Genomic DNA, 14,812 nt, shown 5'->3' on the forward strand with positions numbered 1-14,812 from the left:
GGTGGCGCGGGAGCTCGGCTTCGGGTTTCAAACACCGAGACACCTTCGAGTCGCCTTCTTAAATTCCGGCATCCTCAGCCCCGCTCTCCCTCTCTCCCCCGCTGCCTCCCGAGCAGACCCAGCCGGGGGACGGGCGAACCCGCCACGGACCGGTGTTGCTTGCGCTCGCTCGCTTTTATCGACGGGAATAAAAAGGAAGGTATTTCTGCCGTCCGCGTTGTCAGCCAATCCATGTAAATTCCGGCTGTTACGGGAAAGCAGAAGTGTCCTTTCATTACCGACCAGAATTTCATTTCGGGGCTCTGCTGCATCCTCGCATAAACCTTCCTCGCGGATGCCGGTACAAATAAGTACGCTGCATCTCTTGGACGTTCATTCCTCAGTCCTACAGAGAAAGATTGGCGGGTACGTTGCACGGTTCCAGTGTAATTAGTCTTTTTTAATGACATGGACCCTAGATATATTCCACTGTGGAGCTTCAATAATAGAATTTAAGTGAAAGTAATTTCAAAGTGCAACAGTAGTTTACATATTAGTTATTGTATAAAGAGAAAAAAATGCTCTGCTGTTCTAGGTTAAATGCAATTAACATCCAGGCCTTCTGCGAGACCCCTGGGAATGAATGATTGGTTTGGCAGGTTATTTCCCCGATTTTGATAAAAAAAAAAAAAAGGGAGAAAATCCACATTATTTTAACTATATACCCTTGCTGAAAATATTACAGCACTCCCCAGATTCAAGACCTCAAAGCAACTTAGTAGAACACATATATAAATCAAGAATATTTACTAATTAACTTTACTCAGAAGCTCAATTTTCACTTGAATTGCTGCCTGTAAAATATTGCATATAAATAAAATATTGCCGGCCCAAGTAGATGTCCGTTCCCTCTCATTTAGCAATCAGTGTGAGGTGGGTGGGAAGGGTTTTCTGTTGGGTTTGGAAAAACGCAGTATCCAGAACCCTGATATGGAAAAACATGTTGTGGTACTTGCAGAAAAACATGTTCACAGACCTCCCTTATTTAATACAGCCGTATCCTACCTCCAATAAAAAGCATGTTTTTATGAGAAAAACAGAAGGTGCTGTTACAGAATTGTTGTAAAGCTGTTAAAGTGTACCAGGAAGGATTTTTCTTTTTTGATTGTTTTCTTCTTTTGTCTTTAATAAGTGCACTTTTAAAAAACAATTTAATTCCTTTTCTCATTTGAAAGGTTAAGTCTCTCACCTCGAAATGTTTCTGCAAAGTCTAATTCTACAGTTAACCAGGATTAAAATCTAACTATTTCAGCATTTATTAGTTAGTTTGATGGGGTCTTTTTGCAAAGAGCATCACGCAAGTTGCCCATTCCTGACTGCATAGGAGTGCTCAGATCAAATCCCACTATTTCATGTTTCCATAGGAAAAAAAGATGCAATTTATGCTAAACACAAACTGTATCTGTTTTCATTGGTTTGGGACACTTTCTGGAATGGCCAAGTATGGTTATAGCTGTCTTTATTCCTTCACAGGTATTTTTCTGTCTCAGAAACATCCTCATACGATATCAAGCATATAGATCGAGGCGGCACACTGAATTCTAGCGCGGCAGTGCCGGTATTAGCTTTGTTAGGCGCCTGGTCACAGCAGCATAGAGTGCAAATGAGACAGAGCGAGCTCCGTGCGGCGGCACCTCCGCTACTTTAAGCATCCAAACTAGCACACTGAATGCTAAATTGCAGTGTAGATGGTCCTTCACAGGCTGTTAAGCACAAAGATACAACCTCTGCCTCGGGAAGTCCCCAAGATACAGATTGCTGGAAGCCGGGAAAATAGACGGGGAAAATCTCTCTGTGTGCTCCCCTGTTCTTATACTCTTCCTTATGCATCAGCTATCAGGCAATGAGACAGGATATTGGACCGGGCGGATTATTAATACAGCCCGCTGCAGCTATTCGCACCGCGCAACCAGAGCATTTCACCTTTAGGGAGCTGCGGCGCGCACGCTGTGTTTAACATCTACTGAAGTTAACAGAAATATTCTCACCAACTTCAGTGAGTTCTGGACCACTCTACCGAATGGGTCTTCTCACCTTGGCTTTTGGTCATCTAAAAAATTTAAACTTCTAGTCTAAATTAGTCATCTGAAGCATAAAGAGAGGTAGATACCTCCACAGGACAATTAATCTCATCTTTAAAAAGGTGACTAAAATGGTATCTCCTTCTCTTCACCAGCTGCCTTGGATGCAAAGCCTAAAATAGATGACTAACTTTCAGCAGGCTACGGTAAAAGGGGACAGCTCCCATCCCCAGTGGCAGAGTGGGCGACAGTGATGATAAAGTGTCCTGAACTGTAGCAGTCCAACAAAGAAAAAATGAAATGCTGAAAGGGAGAAACAACCTGTATATAGGCCCAGAAAGTTCTCCAGAAAGTGGCAGATGGGCAGCACCAACTGGGGCGTGTGGCTTGCCCTTGGAGCAGCTGCAGGTCCAACTGAAGTTCTTTGAAGCCTTCTAGACCTCCAGTTTGTGCCAACTCTCTTTTGGGAGATCTGCTAGGTTAGTTTCCATCACCTTGTGTCACCTGGACCTTCAGACAGTGGCTGCGATGATGCTCGAAACTGTCACCGCAGGCTTATTCCACCAGGGCTGCCGACCACCACGAACGACTCGGGCATTGGGGCAGCGGTCATCTGCCCAGGGCTCATCCAGGACACCTGGAGACCGAAGCCTCCTTATTCCACTACATGTCTGGAGCTACTGAGTGTCCTCAGGAAATGCTTTTCAGGGGGCTTGTTTATTTTGCTGTTATGTTTTGCTACAAGAAATTACACTTAATTATGTTATAATATTTTCAGTACTATTAATGTTAATATTAATGTGTTGAAAATCATTTTTACTTAATTTTTACTGGGTGTTCTTGTATAATTGATAGGGAATTTGTTATTAAATCTTTTATTTGACTGATTACTTAATCATTCCCACATGGTTATTGAAGACAATCTTACATATAATTAATTTCACTAATAGAGACTCCCCATGTTTTCCTTCCTAGGCCAGTGTCTGCATGGTTATCATGTAATTTAAGGCTTTCCTGGGGCAGCTTTAAATTATGCACATATTTGTATTAATTATATATGGCCAGATTCTGCTACCTTGTGTATAATGCCTAACACCCCGTTCTGCAAGTAATTCCTCTGAAATCCATGGAGCTACTTACCCACTGGACCGATGCAGTAAAAAGTGGTGGGAAACAGGTACAAATTTGAAGGGGGAAGGAACTCCAGTAAGTTGCTTTCCTTCACTTTCCTTGAGTGCCCATCTCCCCGGGTATCTCGTGCCCACTCGCTGTCATTGCGTGCAACCCAAGCAGGCTGGCTCATCCAGTATGTCACCATTTGGGAGGATTACGACAGTGCAGAAGACAAGTGGGCGCTGTGAAGAGAGCATTCGCTGTCATTTTCTATGAAATGCAAAGACACAGGTAGCTGCAGAGGAGTAGGGGCCATGTGTGCAAACGTGCGAATGATGCTCGACGTCACGAGGAGGCACACGGTTATCAATCAGGCAATTGCAATGCAGTTGATTGAATGCATTTGACTGAAGCAATGCGGCGGATGCCAACTGTCAACTCCCAACGACACATCAGTTTTGCATATTGCATGTTTCCTCCTGGACCGACACGCAGGGGTGTTGCTAGGGAAAATGCAGTGCCCGCACGAGAGGCAGAGGCCCGAGGAATCACCAGGAAGAGCATCGCCCCGCTGGGCCACAACCTGCATTTTAGCGACAGCCAGCTCTGAAAAACCTCCGGCCAAAATCGCGACACATTCTTTTCCAATTTCCAGGCTTTGCTCTGGCAGCCGCATTCAAATCAGCGTCCCAGATTTCGCTCAGTGATGTTGAGTCTATTTTAAGAGCTAGTTGGGCTATTTTAAAGCTTCTCTTCAGCGAGACGTAAAACCTGCTCGCATCACTCGTTTCAGCAGAGCTGCTGAAGTTCCTCCGGTTGGGTTTGGTTTCTGGGTCTGCCCTCACCCGCAGCCACGCACAGACGTGCTCTCCACACTCCCGATGCATCGCCACTCTTCTAGTGATAGGATTTGCTTAATGTATATGAGCAGCTGTGTTGCAAAAACCCAGGTACATACATAAATCTATAACCGAGATCGTCACCCGTGTCCTCAGTTCCTACTCACCAAATTTGTTCTCCAAAGGTCTACATCGAAACACAGATGGACTTCAACCAAAACTCCAGCTCCTGAGCCCAAACCGCCCACTGCACGTGGCAGCTTGGGTCTATTTCGGCAGATGTAAATGAACACAGGGCATGACTGGAGTCAATTTAAATATCGACACGGTCTGAGGAAATGCACCAAAGTCAACGGGACTCAAGTTAAGCACGAACTCGAGTCCTTGCAGAGTCGATGCTGTGGCGGGAACTGTAAAACTCAATTTATTCTAGGGGAGCTGAGTGGAGCACGAGCTGCATACAAAAGAGTGGCCAAGATACATTCTTTTAAAAAAGAGGCTCTTCCTATCTAACATTTTAAGCTGCCCTCAAGCAATTCGCTGCCATACAGCAGTATTCCTGAAAAATGGTCTTACGAGCTCAAGTCTGCACAAGCTTTCTTGAACAGCCAGAGCGTGCATCTGGTACCTCTGGAAAGATGCTATGCTTTAGTCCCCAGGGCTCCGAGGAGATCTGAGGGGACAGTTTAGCTGCCAAATTTTAAAGATGAAAACCAGCATAAACTGGAGCCCTAGCCCATATTTCCTGTGCTTTGGTATTTCGACGAGTTTAATTTGGGGGGATCGAGCCATTTTGGAGACTGGGGTCTGTGCGGGCCCATCCTACACCCTGCTACTCGCCAAACCTCTAACCCCAGAGGCAGCCTGGCGCCCACCCTGCCTTGCCCACCCGTAACGCGGGCGATAGCCGCCGTCCCTCCCCGCCACTGCTGAGACTCCAGGACACCGGCAAACTACAACTCCCTGGGACCCATTCCAAATTATTAGTGTTATTCAATGGCTTGTAAACTGCACCTCATCATTAAAGAGAACAATAAATAAAAATAATGATGAGCTTTCCAGCCAGCAACGCGAAGAACATGCTTTCCTGTGGAATAGTTCGTTTCGCTGTGTTTTAATTAAAGCAAAACCCATCGTTGGATCGGCGGGTTGGGAAAACAATATTTGGGGATCACGCATTAGGAACGGAGGGCAAGCCCGTATTCGACGTTGCCTCTGCCCAGTCCCGTCACTGTATAGACTGAGCTATAGGCAAAGAAAAAATGCAGCAGCCCAGCCGATATTTTGCAACCCCGAACGCTCGCTGCAGGCTACGCGTCCCCGGATAAACGGCGGCTGCCTGGAAGGGGTTAAGGCCGGCGGCGGCCAGGCGGGGTGGCCACGGGGCCGGCTCGCCCGTGGTCAGCCGTGGCCTCTAATTCCATTAGGGTGCAAGATCCAAATGCAGAATTAGCTGTTGCCTACGCAGAATTATGTTAAACATGGCCCAGACTGAAAATCAATATTCTGCTTAAGTAACTGGCCCTCCAGTAATTTAATGAAGCTAAATTGCATTACACGGAGGTAAGGTGGTGGGGGACCATTTTGTCTCAAACCTTCCATTATACAGCGACTGTACAGCTGTATGCCTAAAGAGAAATTAAACACATACACTCATTTCTTCTTGAAGTTGGAACAGTGTTTTTTACACTGGATTACTTGTCTCCTTCCTTAATTTAAAACTACAGTAAATAATTTGCAGCCACATAATTAGGAGTGAACCACAGTCTCATAACAAGAGGGGAAAATTGCTACTAGAGTATTAAAGGATTTTTTTTTATTTCGCAAGAAAAAAATGAAAAAGGACATTAAATGTTAGATCTGTATTAAAAATGTAATTCTAAAGGGTTTAAATCTATGACATGTCTACACTGAATTAATTAAATTCATGATCTGATCAAGGACTGAAAAGCTACCTTGGAGCTATCTCTTAAAAATGCTCTGTATGTACATGTCAAAATAGGAATTAAAAAAAAAGCAGGCCTTTGATTTATCGGCAATTCATGCATGCGTTATTGTGCTTTTTCTCCTTGCAGCAGAAGGGGAGTCAAAGTTTTATAAAGCACCTGAAACCGCCGGCGCAGCCCTCTCGATTGAAGGCGGCTCCTCGTGCGACGCGGCTGTGCAGGAGCTCCGAGCCAGCCACCGTGAATCTGATCATCATGACATCCGCGACTCCATAACGCGCGTTAAAACTGATTGACAAGAACAAAGAGGCTGCAATTACATTATGCAGCACTTGTTCCGCACCCGCTTTTATTTATTATTCAGCTACAAAACTTCAACGGGAAGAAACACTTCAGAGTTTTGTGTCGAGGAGACAGAATTAGATTGACAATAATTCTGCGCCGTGTGGTATGAAGTTATGCTGATTAGAGATTACTTCCCCCTAAATCATTTGTCACATTGCCTTATAGGAGGGTAAAGCAGACTTCAACCATGTGGAGCTGGAGCGGGATCTTTGGGGAAATGCCGGCAGCGGAGTGTGCTCTGTTTAAAGGGAAAAGCAGTGATTTGCATGCTCTATCGCTGCTTTTCGTGCTTGTCCGACTACCAGAATTTCCTTTTTGTACTTAAAAGGCCGCTAAACAAATGTAACGTATTTATGCCAAATATAAAGTGAAAACAGAGGCATTTAAAAGCAAATGCCCATTTAGCAGCGTAGACGGCATTCCCGTTCTGAAAAAGGTCCGTGGGCGCTGGCAACCCGGAGCTGCAGGATGCAGAATTCGCAGCAAAAGCGGCAGCGGTGCCGCAGGTACGCGGGGTCGGGCTCGTCCTGCTCAGCAAACCGCTGCAGATTGCTGCAGCCGCCGCTGCCGGCCCGAGTTTTCCAGCAAACACGCAGAAATGCCCCAAACCACGTGCCGGGAGCCAGCAGGGATCTTCCTCTGCCCCCTCTTAGCGTTTGAGAGGAAGAGCAAGCGTTGCTGACGTTCGATGCACCTTTGTGTTAAACGATATTTCCTTGGGGAGTTCCATTAATGTTCCAGCAAAAAAATACTTTTTTCCCTAAAATACCTTTCCTGATGAGTTTAGCGTACTCCTCCTGATCGTGTTTACGTTTCGTGTTTTGATGATGTTAAATTCTGCAAATGAGAAGGGTTTAAAGTGGTCCTTTCAGCACGGGCTGCTTTTGCGTTTGATTCCTGGGGCCGACGGCGCGTTGTCGATGCTGAATGCGGGGATTGTTGTTGAGCAGGCACAGCTGGATGAATTAAAGCCTCTCCAGTAACTCAAACCAGAAATGACTTCATCTCTAAACTTTCCGCGGAGCCCAGGTCAGAGCTCTGAGCATGGACAAAAATAATGGGGTTACCAGAGAAATAAAAAAGTCAGAAGTCCAAGTCACAACCGAGGCGGCAGTTTGCAGCGGCTTTGTGCATCAGCCGTGATTTCGCCCCGTGTCACCGAGACACGAGGCCTGACGGCAATATTTGATAAGGAATTGTATTTTAACTTCAAATAGAAAATCTGCCTGCGTGCGGTTTATAGAGATTTGTAGCGTTACCCCACGAACTGTTTATTCAAATAATCTGTTGGGTATCCTCCTACGTAACCGCCAACGCCTAACGATACAATCTATTAATTTATTCAAGGAGTTTTGCCAAAAAACAAATAAAAGCCTCGAACACAAACATCGCCTCGTTATTCATTTAGAGCCCAGCACAAACGCCGAAGCGTTTCCATGTGGCCGAGGCAGATTTTAAAAGGCAACATATTTAATTAACACGAAGCAATTTCTAAAGCAAACAGCGCGCGGGCAGAGCGGTAATGAGGCCGTCCCTCCCGCTCCGCGCAAGGCTCCGGGGCGGGCAGAGGCGCGCGGCGGGTCCAAGCGCTGCCCCGGGGTTCACGCCACCATCGCGACACCGCGGAGTGTCGTTAGAGCCGAGTTGGGGCGTTAAAAACAGAGGTTCGAAGATCTCCCGATGCACATGGTTTGGGGGATCTCTCAGGCTCAACGTCCTGCACTGAAATCAATTCACCTTATTGATAACCAGCAATTCCCAAAGACGCACCGCTCACATTTCCGATACAGCAACGTTGCATAAACATAGACGTCGGAGTCCCTTTCTAACGGGGAGCTAAAACATCCCGCCATGAGAAAGTGCATTTCTAGCACTTTAAACCCCTGGCTGCCTGGGTTCGCCTGTTAGCCTACCTTTGGCTCTGCATTTCTGCATTTCAGGTGAGTTAGGGCAAACTCACCTGCCTGCAAACACTTTTAAGCTGGGCATCGTGCAGCGAAGCGCGGGGCTTCGGCAGCAATTGCAAGGCAGCACTGAAATCATCAGTGCGGGCTAATATCCACGGGTGCAAGAAAATCAGCCGGCCCCCAGGCAGACAACGCGCCACGTTTCACTCATCTCCTGCATTACTAGCCCCGGCGGTCTTCCAGCGCAGCTCAAACTGCTGTTTGAACCTTTTCCAGGAGCCCTCCGCGCTCGCCCGTAATTTTTAAGGCTGATGGGGGATTTGCACTTTGCAACCGCGCTGGCACCGCCACGGCCATTTCTCTTTTACCTTCCTGCTCGCGGTCGTCAGCGCCCGTTGCCTTCAGCGCGTGTGCAGTTTTCTGGCACTTGCCAGCCCCTGCTCCTTAGTCGCATGTTTTCGGCCGATTTTAGGATAACGTTGAAGAGCGGCCAGACGCTATTGATGCAGCAAGACCAGGGGTGATGCGAGCATCACCATCGGGTGCAGAAGCCTTGCCGCGCTCACCGCATCAGCTGCTGCTCCCAGCGTGCACGGCCGGGCATACGGGCTGCAGCAGGTCTCACGCCTCAAAAACATGTAATTTTAAGCTTTATGCTAAGATTCACTCCTTCAGAGCCCAGTAGCGTTGCACTGAAATTTATTTTTTAATTTCAGCAGCTCTGCGTGCGCTTTGCAGGACTCGCCCTGCCTTGCTGCTTGGCACAAAGGCTAACAGTTCGGTTAGCCGAAATGCACTTGGCGAACGGGGATATAAGAAAAGCTCAGGTGAGCTTGCTCGTCTGCCCCGAGTTACGTGCTCTTGCTAATACTGCTAATTTTGGTTTTATGTGGAGGGCATCCCGGAGCCGTGCCCTGGAAAGCAATGCGGTCAATGTCCAGCCCATGCACAAGGGATCTGTGATCACCGGGAAGCAAAAATGAAATAAAACATCTTCAGCAAGTACGTTTTGGGAAGCTCCAGTGCATTGAAAGAAACAGCACTTTCCAAACACACTTGGAATTCATGGTTCATTTTACCTTTAAATTATTCTTGGCCTTTCCCGCGCTTGCTGCGGACATTGGAAGCACACGCTGCTGCCCAGAGCCCAGCCGCAGCTTCTGCACATCTAGGAGCAGAGGAACAAGCTCAAACATGGTGCTCGACAGTTTCTGGCAGTGTCCAACAGCGCAGCATCGGTCAGAGAAACTGCCAGGTTGGATGCACTTTCCGTAAAGCAGCAGCTTAAAAAGAAAAAAGGCATCGAGGGCCAAATCCTGCGTTCCTTGTGCATTCCAGAACTGCCAAGAACGGGAATTTCAGCCCTGCAAGGTTTGTGAGATCAGGTTCTGCGCAGCGATGACTCTCTTGGCATTTCCACTTAAAATTTTATTTTCAAGGCACCATAATTGTATGTAAAGTTTTTCTTGGATCCAAAAGGCAAAAAGCCCTAGCAAGTCAAAGGCTCAGCCGGGGAGAAACAACCGAGCTACATGCAGACAGAAAGACATTTTCTGAAGGAAAATCTTAGGGTCTGATGCTTTTCCCATTCTTACCCCCAAATTGCCTTGTTTTTAAACTAGCATTTTTTCAACTGCAGAATTCAGTTTGGTGTAAATCTCATTGATTTCCACCTCCATTTATTCTAGGGATAAACGTGATCCCATTATTCTATTACAGAGTATATAAGAAATAAAATGCAGATGACAACTTTATCACTTAAGATGGCATTCATTACATATGCGTAAGGATTTTTTTTTCTCTTTGAGAGGAGTTTCGTTTGGATTTCCAGCATATAGCCGCGCATATACGCAGCAGTCAAAGCAGCTATAGCCTGTCATTTCAATAAACCATGTACGAAAGCATCCCTAAGCACCTCCTGACACGGCAGGAATATACGGTGCAAGAGCGCGCCAGTGTCGGCAGTGACGAGCCCAACCTTAACGCCTCTAAAACAGCCTTTATGGTTTACTGTACCCGTAATCCGTTTTCTAATGAGCGCTCGACTAAATGCAAGATAACAGCATCAGCAGCCGAGAGCAGGGCTTCTCTAGCAGGCGTATGTCCGCCGTAGTAGCGGTCACCCTATTTGCAGGACTTCCCTAGCACCTCGGGGCAGCTCCAAGCTCGGTGAACCAGCTCGTGGCTCCTTGCAGCTAGACCCGTCCCATACGAGGTCAGACATAGGCGCCCGTTTTAGAGATAGGCAAGATGAGGCTCAGGTTTCCATTGAGGTGGTCAATACCAGAGTTGGGAATAAGGCCTGGGAATCGCCAGCTGGATCGTCTTTCCTCGAGACGAGCGCTGAGCCGTGCTCTGCTCCTCCACGGCTCGGCTGGTGGTGGCCTGATGGCCCACGGGGATGGCGGAGCTGCTCCACCACCCTCTCCACACCATCTCCTTCCAAGCCCCACTTCTCGCTCACATCTCAGGAGCACAGATCCGTGGGTTTCACCGTGCCTGAGCTGGAGGACATTCCCACCGGGCTTTGGCCCGGAGACGGATGGCTCCGGCGCGCAGTCCCCGGGGAGCCCGGCGGCGCGGGAGCCTGGCGGGCTGCTGGCTTGGGAAGCCCCTCTCCGGGGAGCGAGAGGGAAGAGACTAGAAACGACCACTTAACGTCTATTTAGAGCCTGGGAGCATTTGTGAAAGCCATCCCCATTACTGTTGAAAAGATGCAAATTTGGTGAAATAATCAGCTGTATGGCTGCAGGCTGTTTCTCAAGTACCCTGATTCTTTACAGGAGCGAAGGTATTAGTGTAAGACGCGCAGCAAGGCCAAGTTCATGTTGCTCAGAGGTAGCCCCTAACCAAACTCCACCAAGTGCTATAAAACAAGATTTGTTATCCTGGAAAGCATTGACAGTTCCTCCAATAAAGCCCCGAAAACCAGAGCCCTCAAGGCTGGTTCCAGGGGTGCAAAAAGCACAGCTCTCAGGCATGCACCACAAAGGAAACATTTGTTGTTGGCGAGCGCGCGGGGCCCCTTCCCCGCACCGGGGCTGCCCATCCCGCGCCGCGTACAAGTCAATTAGGGCGAGCACATTGCCTCGGATTTTTCATCAAAAATCCCGCCGTAGGTTTAAGGAGCCATTTGTCTCCTAATGAAGTCTGGAAAGCAATCTATGCGCAGGACGCAGCGTTTGCCTTGGATTTAAAGCTTGTGAACAACTGAGGAGTAGCTCTGCTTTAAAACCCTTGGAAAAAAGCTAAATGCATGACTTAATGCAAGGTGCTAATCCACTTCATGTCTCCAGACTTCCCCCCTCGCCTCCCTCCTCCACCTCCCGGGTTCAGCTGGCTAAACTTTTGGAAAAAATTAAGGCTATATTTGCGAACAGGATAAAATTTAGCACGGAAAATCATTCTCCTAGTAGCTATTATTTTAAATAATGCACTAACAAGTTTAAAATGCTGTAACGCACAAACTGTACGTTCAATTAATTGCAGGAATATAAAACGCACTCTTAAGCCACCAGTGTTTTAAACTTAGAGAGAAGGTTAGCCCTCAGTCAAGTAGTTTAATTATTACAATCCCAGCCCTCCATAAAATCGTTTCAACATTCAACGGCTTAAAACAAGTGTCACGGAAACAAAAACACATACTGCAGCCAAGCAGATACTCGGTGGCATTTATGCTGTGCGTACGGTGCTACGGAAGACAACAGCCTGAGACATCGCCGTGGATTTGGAAATACGCATTTTCCCTGTGTGGCAACAAGGAGAAAACAGCTCAAGTTGCTTTAAAGCACAGTAATGGAATAAACTTCAGGTGGAGCGGGGGTGCTTGCATGTGCAGCCGAGCCGATGCCACGATATGCATCTTTATGTATTATGTATTCGGCTTTCTCACATTTTTCTCAGTGGACAGATATGGTGCTGTAGTTCTCAGAATACCTGAGAAAAACCAGTTCAACAAATTGCATTACTTGTCTATACAGATACTATAAGGAGCACAAAACAGGCGAGGAGAGTCGTCACCGTATAACGCCTTTTTTGACCCCCCCCCAATCTTCTGTAACAACATAAAAGATGCTGTTATGACAAGTACTCCGGTAGTTCACTCTTTCATTTATAATTTAACCACAGCCTATATAACCTAATCAGAAAAACGTGCAGCGTGATTAGTACAGCAGTCGAATACAGCCGAGCTCCTCCAACAACTCAAAGAACAATACAAAAGAAAGCAGCAAGAAAGAGGGGGGGGGAGGAAAAAAAAGGCAAGGAAAAACATCGCAAGTGTATCAGAAAATATGTGGTATTTCTTTAATATTTCATTTTAAACTACCTAATTGTGTTTTTAAGCTTCGGTTCCTGTAATTTTGCAAGACGAGGCATTCCAGTGAGAAAACATATGGTAAGGGATTTTTAAACCACATAGCTGGAGTGCATCATAGACTTATCTGCTGCTTTAGTGTCACAAAAATCCACCGCTGAATTTATCCAGTCACCCATTAAAGAAAGAAAAGAATTAAAGGAAAAGGAGTTTAAAAATCCCCAAATGCTACAAAAACTGCCCGAAAGTGGCACCAGGTTCAAGCCACAGTCTAGGCAGATCTCGAAGACTTTGCAAAGAAAAAAGTGGCAATGAGCTCCTGGCAGCCTGCGGCTATTTTGGGATACGGCGTAGTAAATATTGCATTCGGGTGTCACAAACGGGCGGTAGCAGCGACTTGCAGCGCGGGCTCGGCCCGAACGGGCGTTAGTGCATCGCGCTCCTCGCGCCCAGGTGAACTCCCAGCTACGGCCTCTCCTAAAGCTGCTTCGAGGCGGTGCGTAGGCAAAACTGCGTGAATGTGCAAGCATAAAAGGAGGGGTGTTTTAGCTCGGCAGGCTTTAACAAGTTGGGGGCCCTTTGGTGCTTTGCACGGCACTTTGCGTGGGGCAGGAAGGCCTGAGCGTGCTGCGACTGCAACGAGCGGTCGCGGTGGTTTTGCACCGATATCGGCACTACGATGCCGGGGGCAGCGGAGGCGGGAGGCAGCCGCCCCGTCCCGCGTCGGTCCCTCGGCACGGGCTCTGCACGACGTTTTATAATCAGGGTAATTAAGCGCGGTCTCTGCCGCAGAGAGCTTCCAGTCGTTCGCTCTTAAGCCAGGATTAGCCCCTCGAAAAGCTTCCATTCCTCTGCACGTGAAAAGCAGTACGTGTCACTGCTGGCAGAGCTGGGCGAGCTTCTAGCTCCTCGTGGTGTTATTATCTAAATTCACCTGGAATTGTTCTGGTCCCCTTCGCTGCTTATCTCGCTCTTAAAAGGCAAACCCTTAACCCTTTCCGCCTGCAAGATTCCCCCCAGGTTGCCGGCTTTTTCCCAGTGGGAATTTCTAACCGTAAGGAGTGGGAAAAGTGTAAGGTGTTAATCTTGATAATTAGTGCACAAAACCAATTAGAGGTCTAAAAAACCTTAAGGCACAGAAAGTGATTTTTTGTTTATTTGCTTACCTTATTAAGTTAAATATCTGTCTGAATTAATCACTAATGAATGTGAAGAAGGCTCAATAGCACTGGCTTAATGAACAGCAGTGTCAAATGCATTTTACAGGGCACCAAATCACAGGGTATAGTAAGCCAAGTTGCTATTCAAAATTACTTTTCTGCCCAATTTTCTGTTTGCAAAGCAGTAAATTATTTACATTTATTGTGCGTATTTAAGCACTTAAACGAGTATGAATGGAGCAGAGGCACATTTTGAAAACACAGCAGCATTGCACAGCCCTGCTGCTGGAAATCCGCGTCGCTTCCCCCTAACGGCAGCCTCGCCGCTCCCTCCCCAAGCCTCCTTTCGCAACAATTCTTGAAACACCCCGTAACTGGACTAAACCTGTCTTTCCATGCCATTTATTATTTTTGCATACTTTTGGAGAGGTGCTGTAGGACCTAAATTATGCATGCTGCGAACGGTCCCTTCCGTACTTGCACAGTGGCGTGAGCAAAGTTCTTACGTTTTCCCGGTAAAACGACACTGTATTTCACTGAGGCAACTGTATTTTCACTCTCTTTCCATCTATTATTCACACCATAAACATCTGCATTGTAGACGTCAGACGTACTAATTGTCATGTCTTTGGTCGTGTGTATTAAGTGAGTGTGTTCAAGACGATTATTTTGGCAAAAAAAAAAATCTATTATTTTCTCTTAATATCTCAAAATGCATATCCCTTTTTTTTTTTTGAGCAGAGATGGAGGCTTTCACAGCTATCTCTTACGCTATTTTTTTTTTTTTTTAACGCTTTGGAAAGCCTTCGTGAAATCTTCTACTGCTGCAGATTTTGGCTGCATAGACGTGCAGGAGGAAGGTGAGCTGATTCATCAGCCCAGCGTTAGAGGCACATAATGGACTATAATGGAAGGGAAAAGACTAATAACAGAGGAGCAGAAAAAGTGAAAATCCACAGCTTTCTAGGATCTCCCTAAAGGTGATTTTTTTTTTTTCCTATTGCAGCTTAAAGAACAATTGAGGAAATATTGTCTAGTAAATATGCAGTCAAATGTTTGCAGGGTAAAAACTTTGTTCATTATTTTAGCAATAAAATGCCTTGTAAGAGCACGGAAGCTGTGTGCAC

This window comes from Dromaius novaehollandiae, chromosome 6 (assembly GCF_036370855.1).
Source record: "Dromaius novaehollandiae isolate bDroNov1 chromosome 6, bDroNov1.hap1, whole genome shotgun sequence".
NCBI classification, from domain to species: domain Eukaryota; kingdom Metazoa; phylum Chordata; class Aves; order Casuariiformes; family Dromaiidae; genus Dromaius; species Dromaius novaehollandiae.